The sequence below is a fragment of the Phascolarctos cinereus genome, unplaced genomic scaffold (genome assembly GCF_003287225.1).
Source record: "Phascolarctos cinereus isolate Bilbo 61053 unplaced genomic scaffold, phaCin_HiC Scaffold_4;HRSCAF=312, whole genome shotgun sequence".
NCBI lineage: Eukaryota > Metazoa > Chordata > Mammalia > Diprotodontia > Phascolarctidae > Phascolarctos > Phascolarctos cinereus.
In genome coordinates, this window is record NW_027555847.1 from 428,621,095 (window position 1) to 428,635,728 (window position 14,634).

Consider the following 14,634-nt stretch of genomic DNA (forward strand, 5'->3'; position numbering starts at 1 on the left):
ATTGGAATCAGAGTGGAAACTTTTGAGGAAATAACAAGATCAGATAATCCTTTTGTCAAAAGTAAATAATAACATCATGGGGCTCTTGGCTTCTTTGTTTTCCTTTTTTCTGACATCACTTTTAATGCTCCTTGTCTTTGGGCCCTGGATATTAAACTAGATTGTCACATTTATGTCTCCTAGACTGTCGGCTGTCCACCTGCAGATGGTCATGAAACAAAGATACCTGTTCCACAGGCTCCTCATCCTCTGGGCACTGCTTCAGCTTCATTTTGCTCCCCTCCCCACCTTCCACTAAGGCAGGGAGAGCTCCTTTGTCCCTCTCCCAAAAGCATTTGGATGGATGGTGAGGCAGACAAGAGTGCTGAGGCAGATGAAGCAAGCAGGATGCAGGATATGAGATATGGGATAAGATACAGAGTGTGACTAGCCAGAAGAGTATCAAAGAAGACTATGCATTGAAGCCCCTCCCTGTGAACTTATCTGTGTGCTTTCTATTTATGCTGTGTTCTGGGCCCTACCTTGAACCATTTCTGTTCCTAGCTCATCCTGTCCTCCAGGGTTAGGCCTACTTTCCTGAAATGGGAGTCAAATGCTTTAATTCTAATAGGAAACTCTGTTGGGCAGGGCAGAGTACATGATTGCTGGATATGTCTTCATTATTTCCAAGATACTAGCTTACTCCCCACACTCTCCATCTATTCCCTGAAAACCCTGCATGGAATTTATCCTTTGAGCGTTTGAAGGATCATATAGGCAGCCTCTTGGATGCAAGACATCCACTCCAACCTGATTTCTCCCCCACCTCCTCTTGGGGATCAAAGTTCCTCTCTATTCTTTCCCCCATTCTGACCCATTACTAATCATTTTACTCAGTCTTATATCCGATCCGTGTTTGTTTAACCTCCTGGTTCGATTTGTGCCTTCTCACCTGCAGAAATTCTACTTTCAACTCTTAGGATGCCAGCCCCTACACTTGGTGTCTCCGAGTGGTTTGCCTTTCTCCACCCTGGACACAGTTGGCACTTCATTCCGCACCCCTCAATCTCTTTTTGGCCCATGAAATGGACTTTTCACACCTTTTCAGCAGGAAGCTGCTACTGAAGACAATGACCTTTGCCCCCTTTCCTGAAAGATTTCTCCTGCCTAGTGGTTAAGTGGGGAGAAACTAAAAGTTAAAAAAAATATATTTAAGGGTTGTTTTTCCAGTACCTTGTGAGGCCTCCCTGAGTTTGAAGGGGTCCTACAGTTTCTTCCACTTATCTTGAGATACCATAAAACTTTTCCCCTACCCTGGACCATAGAAATTCCTTGTCTCCCTCATCCTGAGTCATAAAATTTCCCCAGTCTTCCTTATCCTGGGTCCCCTATCCTATCACCCATCTTCCTTATCCTGTGCCATGACAATCTCCTCTTATCTTATAAAACAGTCCCCTATCCTCTGTAAGTTGCTAGTTCTCTTTCCAGGGCTAGCCTGATGCTTTCGTGTTAATAAAGCTCTCAATGGTAACAGAGAAGGTCAAAGCGAATTCTTTCACACCTGAACCAGCTCTCCCAACTCTGAACTTCAACACTGTGAGTTGTTGGTCTATATCTAGTTTCTGCTAAAATGCTTTCCAGCTTTCCCAGCAATTTTTGTGAAATAGTGATTTCTTGTGTGCAAATGATGGATCTTTAGGTTTATCAAATCCTAGATTACTATTGTAATTTATTGCATTTATTATGTATCTAATCTATTCCAATGATCTATCACTCAGCAAAACTCTAGGAAGCACGCTAAGTGGGAAAGGGCCAGGCAGAGAAACATCCTCCAGCAACTAAACATTCATCTGAAAGAGCCAAAGAAAGCGAAAGGAAAGGCCTGGGTGAAGCAGGCAATCTCCAGGTGCCAGACTACCTACCCCTAGAGTTCCAGTGTTGCTGATTCCAGCCCAACACCAGGTAAGCTACAAGAACCCTATAGTATCAAACTGTCAGCAGTTGAGGCTCCAGCACACCAAGCCAGTAAGCATGGGTCAATGCCCCCTGCTCCCTAGCAGGAGAGCTTAATCTCCTTAAAAGCCAGGAAATAAGCAAACACCATGAGCAAAAAGAAACATACTATAGATCCTTATTATGGGAAGAGTGAAGATCAGGGCAAAAATTCTGAAAAGGACAGCATTGTAAACAAACCCTAACCCTAACCCTAATCCTAACCCTAACCCTAAACCCTAACCCTAACCCTAACCCTAAACCCTAACCCTAACCCTAACCCTAACCCTAACCCTAACTCTAACCCTAACTGCCCTCTACCCATAACCCTAATCCTAACTGGGCTGTAATCTTATACCTAACACCAATCCTATCACTAACCCTAACCCTAAGTCTAATTGCAGTGAACATTAACGTAAACCTAACACTAACCCTAATTACACTCCAATCCTAACACTAACCCTAACACTCACCCTAAACCTAATTGGGCTCTAATCTTATACCATACACTAACCCTAACCTTAACCCTAACCTTAACCCTAACCCTAAACCTAACTCTAGATCTAACACTGACCTTAACCGTAATCTTAACTGTAACCCTAATTCCACTCTAACCCTAACTCTAACCCTAATTGTGCTCTAATCTGAAATCTAACACTAACCCTAACCCTAACCTAACAATAAATCTAATCCTAATTGGGCTTTATTCCTATACCCAACACTAACCCTAATGCTAACCCTAACTCTAATTGAACTCTACTCCTAATATAAACCTAACCCTAAACGTAACTGCATGGAATCTAATATTCCACTAGGCAAAGGAGCTTGGATTACAACCAAGGATCAACTACTCAGCGAAAATGAGCATATCCTTTCAGGGAAGGAGATGGACATCCAACAAAATAGGGGACTTCCAAACCTTCCTGATAAAAAGACCAGAGCTCAACAGAAAATTTGGTCTTCAAATGCAAGACTCAAAAGAGACATAAAAAGGTAAACAGGACAGAAAAAAACAACAACATGTTATTAATAAGGGTAAACTGCTTACATGCCCACAAGGGAAGATGACACTTGTAATTCTTGAGAACTGTATTGTTATTACACCATTTTAAAGGGGTATACATAGAGGAGGTGGTTATAAGTTGACTTTGATGTAATGATTAAAAAAATCTAATCAAATGGGTTAAATGGATATAAGTGGATTAATCTGATCTAACTTAGGAAATGTACTGGGAGAAAAGGAAAGGAAGAGGCAGACAAGGATAAATTACATTACTGGAAAAGGCACAAAAACCTACTACAGTAGAGGGAAAGAAGGGAGGGAGATGAGCATTGTTTGAACTTTACTCTCATCAGATTTGGCTCAAGGAGGGAATAACATAATCAGTTATGTATAGAAATCTAACTTGCCATATAGGCAGCAGGATAGAAAGGGGGAAAGAAAAGGTAGTGGGGATAGAAGGGAGGTAAGAAGTAGTAAGGGTAAAGGGGAAGAAAAGGGAGGGGGTTAATAGAAGGGAGGCAGGGGTCAAAAGCAAAATAGTATGCCTAAACAAGGAAGAGTCAAAACAGAGAAAGAAAATTAAAGACCAATTTCCCTAATGAATATAGATGCAAAGTTTTTAAATAAAATATTAGCAAATAGATTAAAGTAACTTATCACAAAAAAAATACACTATGACCAAGTAGGATTTATACTAGGAATTCTGGGCTGGTTTAATATTAGGAAAACTATCTGCATAATTGATCATATCAACAACAAAACTAACAAAAACCACATGATCATTTCAATAGAGGCAGAAAAAGCATTTGACAAAATACAACACCCATTCCTATTAAAACACTATAGATAACTGGAATAAATGGAGTCTTCCTTAAAATAATGAGTAGAATTTACCTAACACCTTCAGGAAGAATTATATGTAATGGGGACAAGCTAGAAGCATTTCCAATAAGATTGGGGATGAAACAAGGATGTCCATTATCACCACTGCTGTTCAATATTGTACTGGAAACATCAGCTTTAGCAATGAGAGAAGAAAAAGAAATTGAAGGTATTAGAATAGGCAAAAAAGAAACAAAGCTATCACTCTGCAGATGATATGATGATCTACTTAGAGAATCAAGTAAAAAACTACTTGAAATAATAAACAGCTTTAGAAAAGTTGCAGGCTATAAAATATACCCACATAAATTATCCACATTTTTGTGTATTACCAACAAAGCCCAACAGCAAGAGATAGAGAAATTCCATTTAAAGTTACTGTAGACATTATAAAATATTTAGGAGTCCACCTACTGAAACAAACCCAGGGACTACATGAACACAACTACATAACACTTTTCACACAAAAAAATTCAGATGTAAATAATTGGAAGAAAACCTCAGTTGCTCGTGGGTAGGCTGAGCTAATACAATAAAAATGACAATTTACTTATTCAGTGCCATACCAATCAAACTACCAAAATATTTTATAGAGCAATAGAAATTAATAATAAGATTATTTAGAATAACAAAAGGTCCAGAATATCAAAGGAACTAATGAAAAGAAATGCAGGGGAAAGTAGTCTAGCTATTCCAGATCTTAAATTGTATTATAAAGCAGCTATCATCAAAACTACTTGGTAAGAAAAAAAGAGGTGGATCAGTGGAATAGGTCAGGTACACAAGACACAATAGTCAATGACTATGGTAATCTACTATTTGATAAACCTCAAAACCTCAGCTTCTGGGATAAGAACTCACTATCTGACAAAAACTGCTGGGAAAACTGGAAAAAACCATGGCAAAAACTAGGCATAGACCAAAATCTCACACCATATACCAAAATAAAGTCAAAATGGGTTCATGATTTAGATATAAAGGCTGTTACTATAAGCAAACTGGGAGAGCAAGGAATAGTTTACCTATCAGATCTACGGAAAACAGAAGAATTCATGACCAAACAGGAATAAGAGAACATTGTGAAATGCAAAATGGATAATGTTGATTACATTAAATTGAAAAGTTTTTGCACAAAGCCAGTGCAACCAAGATTAGAAGGAAAGTAGAAAATTGGGAAAGAATTTTTACAACCAGTATCTCTGATAAAGCTCTCATTTCTAAAATACATAGATAATTAAGTCATATTTCTAAGAATACAAGTCATTCTCCAATTGATAAATGGTCAAAGACATGGACAGGCAGTTCTGAGATGAAGGAACTAAAGCCATCTATGGTCATATGAAAAAATGCTCTAAATCACTATTGATTAGAGAAATGCAAATCAAAATAACTCTGAGGTACCACATCATACCTATCAGATTGGCCAACATGACAAAACAGGGCAATGATAGATGTTGTAGAAGATGTGGGAAAATTGTAACACATGCATTGTTGGTGGAGTTGTGAAATGATCCAAACCTTTTGGAGAGCAATGTGGAACTATGCTCAAAGGACTATAAAAACCTGCATACCCTTTAACCCAGCAATAGCACTTTTAGGGCTGTATCCCAAAGAGATCATACAAGTGGTAAAATGATCCACATGTACAAAAATATTTATAGCAGCTCTTTTTGTGCTGGCAAAGAATTAGAAATTGAGGGAACGTCCGTCAGTTGAGGAATGACTGAACAAGTAGTGGTATATGAATGTAATGGAATAAAGTACTATTGTGCTATAAGAAATGATGAGCAAGCAGACTTCTGAAAAACCTGGAAAGAGTTGTATGGACTGATGCTGAGTGAAGTGAGCAGAATCAGGAGAATGTGGTACACATTAACAGCCATGTTGTGTGATGACTAATGTTGATAGACTTAGCCCTTCTCAGCAATGCAAGGATCTAAGACAGCTCTAAAGGTCTCATGATGGAAAATGCTATCCACATCCAAAGAATGAACTATGGAGTTTGAATGCAGATTGACGCATACTATTTGCTATTTTTTTTTCCTGATTTTGTGCTTTGTTTCCTCTTTCTGGTTGTTCCTCCTATTGGTTCTAATTCTTCCTTACAACATCACTATTGTGAAAATATGTATAATAGGAATGTATATGTATAGCCTATATCAGATTGTGTGCCATCTTGGGGAGGGAGGTATGAAAGGAGGGGAGAAAAATTTAAAACTCAAAAGCTTATGAAAGTGATTGCTGATAGAACAAAATAAATTAATGAAAATAGATTAAAAATAAAATTAATAAAAAAGCTAGTTCATGCTAAAAAAAATCATTTTTATTATATTGACTCAGCCTATCCATGATCACTCAATATTTCTCCAATTGTTTAGATTGAGTATATTTTCACATAGCAATATTTCTTTGTGTATAAATCAGTATAATATATTCTACCTCCACTTTCTGGTTCAGAGAAGAGGGAGGTTCATCAGATGTCAATTCTCCCCAATCCTTCCTTCATCTCTGGATACTTTCTTTTTCACATAAACCTATTATGATAAAAGGTAAGTTCTATTGTCCTCCTCCTCCTCTTTTCTTTACTAGTATATTCCTGTTATTCTCCCTCTTCTTTCAACTCTTGAAACCTTGAGGGCATAATCAGTCTATTCATAGACACTCTGCTTTCTTAGTTAATTCCATCATTGCTTCTTGAAGTCATTAATTAAGATGTAGCACTTATTTTTGCTCCTCCATAAGAATGTTAGTCCATCATCAAAGAGCCTCTTCCAGTTGTTCACATAATTTTTACTTTATATATCTCTTTAGTCTTATGTTTGCATTTCAAAGTTCATATTGAAGTCTTTTCTTTCATCAGAAATGCTTTATTCTTTTATTTTATTAAAGTTCTTATTCCATTATAGTCCTCCCCTCATAGATATATGCTTATATTAAGTTGTTTTGGTAGTAAGACTATATATTTTGTCTTTTGGAATGCTAAGTAAAGGTGGGGTCAGAACACTTTACCTTTTTTTAGCATTGATATCTGAATTACAGAAGGAGACATTTATTTGAATAAATCAGTTACAGACATTAAAACTCTGTGTGAAACATCTTTGACATCTATTTGATAGTTATGTGATGCTAGTGAAATGTTCTGTTCCCGATGACTGGAAATTTTATTAATTCATCTAAGTTTTGTATAAAACGATTGAGGTGACCTAAATGGGAGGAATTCAAGAAAATGGAGTAAACTTGGAAATTTGATAAGGAACCATATTTCAGGGAGAGAGGAAGAAAAGCACTGATTTCACTGTTAGCCAAGATTTGTCCTTTCCCCTATAATTCTGATCAGAGAAGGACCTTGCTAACTTTTGAAGATCTAATAAATTTCCCATTTTCCTCTTGATGTCATAAAAGTGTCCCTAGACCAAGTAGAAGAAGTCTTCATCAGGATCCTAGAAGAAACTGGACTCATGACTCCATATATAGCCAACAAGGATACTTCAACATGCCTCAATGACTTTCTGTGTACCCCACAGATTGATGAAATATACCTCTAGCCCTCAGGAGCTGTGAGTTACCTCTTTGCCACATATGCACTCCACTACTGAGCCCACTTTCTCTTTTAATCTATGTGTACTTTTGGCAGAGTGTGGCACTGGCATTTGAAGGGATGCTATATGCAAACTATTTTAAATTTTCCACCTTGGTAAATGCCTCTTCCTAAAAGTTAGTTATATCTGGCTGACTAAATAATCCTCAACTGATAATCTGGTGGAAGATGAAGTATACATGTTGAGTGAGACTGGAGCCAATGACCATAGAAAATCATTCCCTGACATTTCACTCCAAATACTCTTGATGGAGATGTTGCCAAGCTGTTGAAACCTGATCCATCAGTATAATCGAGTGTTGGGACGAAGATGCCTCAGAGTTTATGTGTTTTACAATTATCTTCCAAAATCTCTCATTTAGTGTAGAAGCTGCCAGATCTTATATTATATTGAATGCCTGTGCTGTATTTTTCCTTTGATATGGAACCTCTGTATTTTGACTACACCATTTCTGGGAATATTCCTTTTGTGGTTTATTTTATGAGGTAATTGGAGCAGTTTCTGTTTTCATTTTGCTCTCTGATTCTAGTAGGGCTAGACAGTTTTCATCTATACTTTCTTAAAATTTACTGTTCAGGCCTTTTTTGTATTGAAAATCATGATTTTCAGGGAATCTATTGATACATGAATTATTTTTCATTGACTTATTTTTAGGTCAGTTGTTTTGGATAGCAGATGCCTTACATTTTCTACTGTTTGCTTTTGATTTTGTTCTAATGTTTCTTACTCATTCTTGTAATTATTGATTTCTATTTGGTTATTTTTAATTTCAATGGAATCTGTTACTAGGGTAAAAGGTTTATCATTTTCTGTTATAAAGTATTTATTCTCTCTCTGATTCTTTCCTCCAAAGTTTTGTTTCCATTTTTTAAATTTTTTGTTTTATTTCTTCTAGGTGTTTGTATAATATTGTGGAAAAGCCTTTGATTTTTTTTCTGTTAGTTTCTGCTTATAGATTTTAAAGACATACTTCCTTTGTTGTGTTTTGGGGTGTATTCGGTTCTATTATATAACACTTTGTACTGGTCTATATCTTCTTCTACTTACTCATCTATCCAGCCTTATTTCCTGATTTGAAGTTTGTACCAGGGCCACTCTATACTCTGTGGTATTTTTGGGTGGTGTTATTGCATTGTTTTGTTTTACTCTGGATCATTGGGATTCTTGTGATGACCTCCATTTCCTATGTTTAGGCCTTTTTGGATATTTGAGATTCAGATGTCAAAATTTTCAAGGCCTTCCATGGTAACTCAGGGCAGAGAGCTAAGGATTGAGCCCAGGGTGTCCTTGATTGGTACAGATCTGCCAAGGCTATTGTCTGATATTTCTGACCTTTATTGTCATGTGTCCATTTCATGGTCCTAACTTCCAGTCTCTACTAACTTTAGGGTTTTTGCTTAGAGACCATCTGCTTTCATTACCTACAAAGACTTGAGGCTTTAGGTGTTTTTGACCCATCTCTGACTGGAGTAGGGGGATAGGGAGGGTGTCTCAGAATAGCTACTCAGATTTTGCTGGCCACTTTTTCTATTTTACATGGAGACCTAGCTGATTTGTGTGTGTGTGTTTGTGTGTGTATGTGTGTGTGTGTGCAGTTATGAGACAGATGAAATAACTTGTAGTTTCTTATTTATGGTTTATTGTTCATTATTAGGTCTGCTATGATTTCCTGTTTTTGCTGGAATATCTCTAAGCTAATTTGCCTGAATCTTCCCAGAAGTCTTAAATTATATTTTTTCCACTAAACAAAAACTATAAGGAATTTCATGTAATGGGTTTTGATGGCTTATTTCATTTTATTGGCAAGGAGCTGATGGGTTTAAGGTAGTAAGGAACCATAATTTCATCAGTTTGACAACTACTGATATTCTAAGATTAGAAAATATATATGATCAGCAATTCATTTGTACTTTGAAGTCTAAGATTATTACCTGTGTCATTGAAGCATTAAATGACTTGCCCAGAATTACACAACTGTGAAGTTTCTAGTTAGATTAAAATTCAAGAATTCTTGACTCCAGCTCCTGCACACTAACCACTATTCCATCTTAATTGCCCATACATTCTTTTGACTAAACTATACTGACCATAGTCTGATACAAGGGAAAGAGTACTGTCTTTGGAGTCAGAGTTCCTGGGTTCAAATATCAACTCTGATAGTTATTTCTTCTGTGACGTCGGACGAGTCACTCAACTCACCCTCGGTGAGAAACCTCATTCAGTTTTCTCATCTGTATAAAAAGGGGCTTAGAATGAAGGTAGGTGCTTGGAGGTTGTTCCTTTCATCTCTATAGTTGTGATCCTATGATCTTAAGTACATTAATATAATTTAATTTATTTATACATCTTTTACATATCACAAGGAATTTCTTTTGCTGGGGAAGGGGATGGGTCACCTTTGTTTAGGAGTTTTTATTGGACAAAATAGGATGGAGAAATAGCTGTTGGTGAAAAACAATCATGAGTTATCTTTTGATAGAAGGGAAGTTGGCATCAGAATAGTAGAGTAGGGGAGTTGGGTGACAGGAAGAAGAAAAAGAGGGGAAAATACAAAGCCTATTTAAAATGTTACTTAAGATTGTTCTGAGTTGCACTGAGCAATTATAATCACATATTTAGAAACAGGAAGGACTTTGGAACCCATTTAGTAATACCTCTTATTTTACAATTGAGAAAACTGAGACTAATAGCAGTTATGAATCTTTCCCAGGATTTCAAGGTAGTGGTAGAGTCAAGTTTTGAACCTAATTCTTCTATTGCTCTTTCTATTGAATCACAAACATGTAACCCTTCCTATGCAACTAAAAGATAATTTTGGGGTACCAATTTAGCTATACTAGTTTAGCAGGAAGATTACATCTGCACAATACCAAAGAAAAGCTACTAGGAAGAATGTGGTAAACATACTCAATTGATAGTGCTTTGTCTGCAATGTATTAATTGGAAGTATGAGAATCTTCATTCAATTTGGTGCATCAATAAATGTCTGTTGAGTGAATACCACTGGGTTCATAGGGGCTATTAAAAACATAAAATGTGGCATTAACTCTTAATAAATTGACAGTGTGATCATAATCTAGAAAAGATATAGACACATGAGAAAACTAATAACAATTGGATTTCAATCTTTAACAAGTGCCTAGAAAGGTTACAAATACCTATCCAAAGAATTCAGGGAGAGAGCAATTATTCAGTCAGGGGTCCAAGGCCTCCAGGAAATCTCCACACACACCCATAATGGGAGTACTAGCCAAAGAACCCACATCCTCCCAATTTGAAGATCAAATAGGGCAGGCCCTTGAGGAGTGTTTGGCTCTAGCAAAAGGAATTATTTTAAAATCAGCAGTACTAGGTCTGTAGGAATTTGTTTCTTTAGAAACTTGTTGTTTGTAATTGCCTCTGACAACATTGCACCTTAAACCTATTACTTTTATTTGTATTGGACTGCAACCTAGCCTGTGCCTCCACTTGTTTCTCTCGGTCTTTTTTTCCCTTGACTTTGTTGATTTGCTATCTGGCTGCTTTTCCTTACTTAACCCCACCCCACTTCTCTAAACTGCCTGTTTTACCTGATTTTCAATTTATCATTCTTGTCTTCATGATTTCCACAATACAGATGAACAGACCAGCTGTCAGTCTATTCTGTCACATTTTGGTTAGTTGATGAGAGTGAAGCAAGGGTTAACAGCTGCATCAACCAGCATACAAAAACATCAACAGAGAGTGTGACCAAGTGCTAAAATATTGTAGCAGCCAGATTACAAGCTGAGGGTCAGAAGTAGTCAAGTTCCAAAGCCAGAGATGACAGCAAACAGCAGGAGTTGTTACAGATACAGGAGCTGGGACAAGGGCAAGAAATCAAAATGAGATGAGAGGTCAAGAGCAAGATAAATGAGCAGCAAGACAAGAACAAAGCTTTCTCCAAATGACAGCTCTTGCCACACACAGTATGCTCCCTGACAGGACACTTCTCTTACTAAGGATGTATGTGTTCTGTCTATCCTCCCTTCAATCAGCAGCAGTGATGAAATATTTCTTCAGCTCATAAGGTTTTCAGTCTCTCACCCAGAAGTACATTCAGTGGAGTAATGTTCCCTGGGTTCCTTCTGGCAGTGGCATTTGTCCTTATATGAGTGGACAGTGGCCATCAGGTTTGACAGTTCTTATGAGGCACTCTGTCACTTCCTCAAAACACAAGTTGGAAACACAGAAGTAGAAAGTGAAAGTAATAGAATGACCATTGAAAATCAATTCAGACATGTGTTTTTTTATCCTAGCCATGACATTGACTGTGTAAAAAGGGCCAAGTCACATTAGTTCTTTCAGACTCAGTTTCCTCATCTACAAAATGAGGATAATAACATTTGTATTACTTATGTTTCATGGCTGTTCTAGAAAAAGCTCTTGGAAAAGTTTTAAGTTTTTCATAAACATGAGTTGTTATATTTATATGGACAACAGTGTTGACCAGTAGAATTCATACAATGAGTTCTAGACCATGGATGGATCCCTTTAACAATCTGGTGAAGCCTAATGGCCCCTAAATAGATAAAATAATATATACATCAAGTTACAATGAACCCATTTTACTGAAATACACATACATGCACATATATTGAAATGTATATGTATACATGTTTTTATATATGCATGTCTGTATTTGTATATGCACATGTATACTCACATATATGTATACATGCTTCTATATGGGTATGTATATGTGTACACATATGTATGTGTATATACATACACATACATGTATGCTCACATATATGCACACGTGCTTCTATGTGGGTATGTATATGTGTACATATATATATGTGTGTATATATATATACACACATATACAAATACACATATTTTTGTTGTTTTTCATTCAGTTTTTGGTTATGTCTAACTCTTCATTACTGCATTTGGGATTTTCTTGGAAAAGATACTGGAGTGGCTCACCATTTCCTTCTCTAATACACATATATACATACACACACATATATATGTATATGCATATGCACAAACATATGTGCACACATGCATGCATTCATACATACAGCTCTTGTCATACACAGTATATTCTCTGATGGGATATTTCTCTAAGAACCTATGTGTGCTCTTTACACTGCCTTCAATCAGCAGCATTGATTAAATATTTTATATATGCACAGAAAGTTCCTGAACCTGAACCCCACTTCAGGCTAAGCAACCCTATTCTCTGCTGACACTACTAAACTATCTTTTTTTTAAAAGACCGATTCTTTGCATTTTGCTTAGGCTGGAAGTGCAGGATCTACTCACAGACCTTATCTCACTACTAATCAGCAAGAGAGCTTTGACATGCTTTTCTGACCTTGGCTGATTTGTCTTTCCTTAAGCATCTTGAGTAACTCCTCATATTTATGCTAGACTTAGCGGAGACACTTACTCGGCATAACCCACTGCAGCCAAATCCTGAGCTTGAGATCCCCCACCACCACCTCGCCCCAGATCCAGTCTTTCCAGATGCTAGGATTACAAGTGTCTGCCACTATGCCTGGCCTTCTTAATGCTTTTGAGTTCCTGAACCTTTTCATTACAAGATTATTTTATAAGATTTTTCTCCCCACTAAAACTGTTACATGAGCAAATTGCAAGTTGCTTTTGTGATAAGACGAATAAATAAAAAGGTTATAGGAATGTCTCTCTATTCTTGAGTACCACAGAAAAAAAGAAATATTTATTAAAAGACTTGAAGTGTTTCAAAGGAAAACAGAAGGAAAAAGAGAGAATACTAATTAGAATGTATCAGAAGTTTCAGGAGATGGAAAAGTGTGACAAGGAAGATGAGAAGAATGAAAAAGTTCTTAAGGCATAAATGAAGCCTACGGTTCTTTCCATGGAAAGCGAAGTAGGAGCCTCTGAAAATATAGCAACTTTTTGTGTTCCATCAGAAGAGAGTACAGGTACATCTCCAGTACCGTAGAGAAAGAGATCTTCCAGTACTAATCAGGAAAAAAAAAATGCTTCTAATGAAAGGGCTGAAGCAGAGGTTGTTTAAAGTTCAGCTCCCTCTTGTCACCTCAATAGAGATAGAAATATGTCAAAATGCATAAAAAGGAAACAACTAATGAAGGGATAAGGGAAAAAAAAATATCCATGAAGCAAAATGAAAGAAAACAACAGTAAGATTGAGGAAATGAGTAAGTAAATAAATAATAGTATAATGGGTGGAGGGAATCATGGATGAAGGAAATGATAAGATAAAACTCTACAGGAAATAATTCCGCAACTAGAATTACAGAGATCAGCATGGAATGGCCACAAAAATATAATAGTAGTTGGAAGGCCTAATAAAATAATTTAAATAAGGTAATAGGAGTAAAAGTAGGGCACTCTGAAAAATTCCAATGGAGAATATATAACTTAGAACAGAAACTGGCAATTTTTAGCAAACCAATACACACCTAGAAAAAAAAATAGATGAGATAGAACACAAAAATTCAATTATGCAACATGAAATAGTAGCCAAAGCTGTTTCTTTTTAAATCAAAATCCAAAAAGCATGTGAGATATTCATTGTTTATTGTTATTCATATCACAAAAGCCCAGACCATGAAAATAGAATAAAACTGATGATACTGTTTTAATCATTTTATAAATTTAATACTTTATCTTTCAAACTAACTTGATATAACTGTAGTGGGAGATCTAGCCAGAGGACCCAGTAAGCCTTACTACTAACATTCCATACAATGCTTGCTAAGCCTGTTGCGAAGGCAGTTGGTGGTAGAGCCAGAGAGAGTGATGGGCTTGGAATCAGGGAAACGAGTTCAAAGCTGGCCTCAGACACTTACTAGCTGTGTCAACCTGGGCAAGTCAACTTAACCTTAGGTTTCTCACCTTTAAAATTGAGATAATGATAGCACCTACTTTGCAAGGATATGAGGACCAAATGAGATGATAGTTGAAGAAATAAAAGCACTTAGCACAGTGCCTGGGATATAGTAGGTACTATATCAATGTTTATTCCTTTTCCTTCTAGAAATACATAAAAGAGGAGCTGTTTCTCTCCATACTTCAGATACTGAGTTCTAGCAATTTCATGTTGGCTTTTTTTATGGTGATAGCAATCATTTTAATTTGCTGTTGAATCAATTCTGAGTGAGTATAAAGATTTAAGAGGATGCTTTCTCTTCCCTGATAACA